This window comes from Arachis duranensis, chromosome 10, assembly GCF_000817695.3.
Source record: "Arachis duranensis cultivar V14167 chromosome 10, aradu.V14167.gnm2.J7QH, whole genome shotgun sequence".
Classification (NCBI taxonomy): Eukaryota; Viridiplantae; Streptophyta; class Magnoliopsida; order Fabales; family Fabaceae; genus Arachis; species Arachis duranensis.
Genome location: NC_029781.3, coordinates 53,680,730 through 53,683,090, shown reverse-complemented (window position 1 = coordinate 53,683,090; position 2,361 = coordinate 53,680,730).

The window sequence follows — 2,361 nt, the reverse complement described above, 5'->3', positions numbered from 1 at the left end:
CAGAAGATCCTATGGCACTGCCATGGATCCCAGTATGGAGGACATTTTGGAAGTGAGCGAACAGCCACAAGAGTCCTCCAATGTGGCTTCTACTGGCCTACTCTCTATAAAGATTCCCGAGTGTTTGTACTTAATTGTGACAGTTGCCAAAGATCTGGTAATCTGCCTCACAGTTATGCCATGCCTCAACAAGGGATCTTGGAGATTGAGTTGTTTGATGTATTGGGCATTGACTTCATGGGACCTTTCCCACCATCATACTCAAATACTTATATTCTGGTGGTAGTGGATTATATATCCAAATTGGTGGAAGCTATTGCAACACCTACTAATGACACTAAAACGGTGTTAAAATTCCTCCAGAAACACATCTTCAGCAGATTTGGTACCCCTAGAGTATTAATCAGTGATGGGGGCACTCATTTCCGCAATAAACAGCTTTACTCTGTTTTGGTTCGTTATGGAGTTAGCCACAGGGTAGTCACTCCATATCATCCACAGACAAATGGGCAAGCTGAAGTCTCTAACAGAGAACTTAAAAGAATCCTGGAACGGACTGTAATTAACTGTAGAAGGGATTGGGCAAGAAGCTTAGATGATACTCTGTGGGCATACAGAACAGCATTCAAGACCCCTATAGGGACCTCTCCATATCAGCTTGTGTATGGAAAGGCATGTCACTTGCCAGTGGAACTGGAACATAAGACCTACTGGGCAACCAGATTCCTGAACCTTGATGCCAAGTTAGCTGGAGAAAAATGATTGCTTCAGTTAAATGAGCTAGAGGAATTTAGACTCAATGCTTTCGAGAATGCAAAAATTTATAAAGAGAAAGAAAAAAGATGGCATGATAAGAAATTGTCATCTAGAGTCTTTGAGCCGGGGCAGAAAGTTCTGCTATTTAATTCTAGGCTCAAATTATTCCCCGGGAAATTAAAACCCCGGTGGAGAGGTCCATATGTAATTACAAGTGTATCACCATATGGATACGTAGAGCTTCAGGATAATAACTCTAACAAAAAGTTCATTGTTAATGGACAGAGAGTTAAACATTATCTTGAAAGCAATTTTGAGCAAGAATGCTCAAAACTGAGACTTAATTAAAGCTCAGTAATAGTCCAGCTAACGACATTAAAGAAGCGCTTGCTGTGAGGCAACCCAGCCAATCACAAAATTTCATTTTATTTGTTTTGATTAATTAATTGATTTTTACAGGTATATGTCAAAGTATCTTCAAGGTAACATAGCAATTGATTGGATTCACAGAGTTACAAGGGAATTTGGAAGCTCACTGGCGTGAAAAAAGCCAGTAAGAAACATTTTGGGCGTTGAACGCCCAAAAGAAGCACCAACTGGGCGTTCAACGCCAGTAAGGGTAGCCATCTGGGCGTTAAACGCCAGAAAGGTTTAACGCCAGTAAGGATAGCCATCTGGGCGTTGAACGCCAGAAAGGAGCATCTTCTGGGCGTTGAACGCCAGAAAGAAGCACCTTCTGGGCGTTTAACGCCAGAACTACAGCATCCTGGGCGTTTAGAAAAACACCCAGTGACAAAGGACTTCCTGGCGTTCAACGCCAGAAAGAAGCAACAGCTGGGCGTTGAACACCCAGGAGAAGCAGCAATTGGGTGTTAAATGCCCAAAACAAGCAGCATTTGGGCGTTTAACGCCAGAATGGTGGGGAGGAGGTAAAATTCGTTTTTCTTCACAAATTTTCTAATTTTTATGTTTCAATTCATGATTTCTTGCATAAACATGCTTCAAAATATCATCCTTCAATTCCAAAAATTTTAATCCTAATTTCTAAAAACCCTAATTTCTAAAATCCCTTTTTTTTAAATATCAAATGTATCTTAATTCATAAACACAAATCTTTTTCCAATCCAAATCTTTTTCAAATCTTTTTTTTAACTCATCATATCTTTTGGATTTCGAAATTGCCTCTCCCTCTATTCCTCTCCTATCCTTTCTTTTGCTTGAGGACAAGCAAACCTCTAAGTTTGGTGTGATTTGCCATTATCACTGAGCTAAAACTCATTAAGATCATGGCACCTAAGGGAACAGGAATAGCAAGGATGTGCACTGAAGGAACTGAAGCGTCAGAAATTAATTTTTGAAGGACCAAGCATCCCACAGACTAGAGGAACATCCACTTCCCAAAATACAGGTTGTTAAGTTCTAATTATAGCTTTAACTCTGTGATAGTATTATTATAGGATTTTACCTTAGAAGTTATATAGGAGTAGTAGTAATTAGCATATCTACTTTGATTTTATTTTCAATTAAGTTATAATTTATTTTTCTCATCATCATCAAACATGAATAAAATAGTAGATTTTTAGAATAAAGAGGCAATATTTTTTT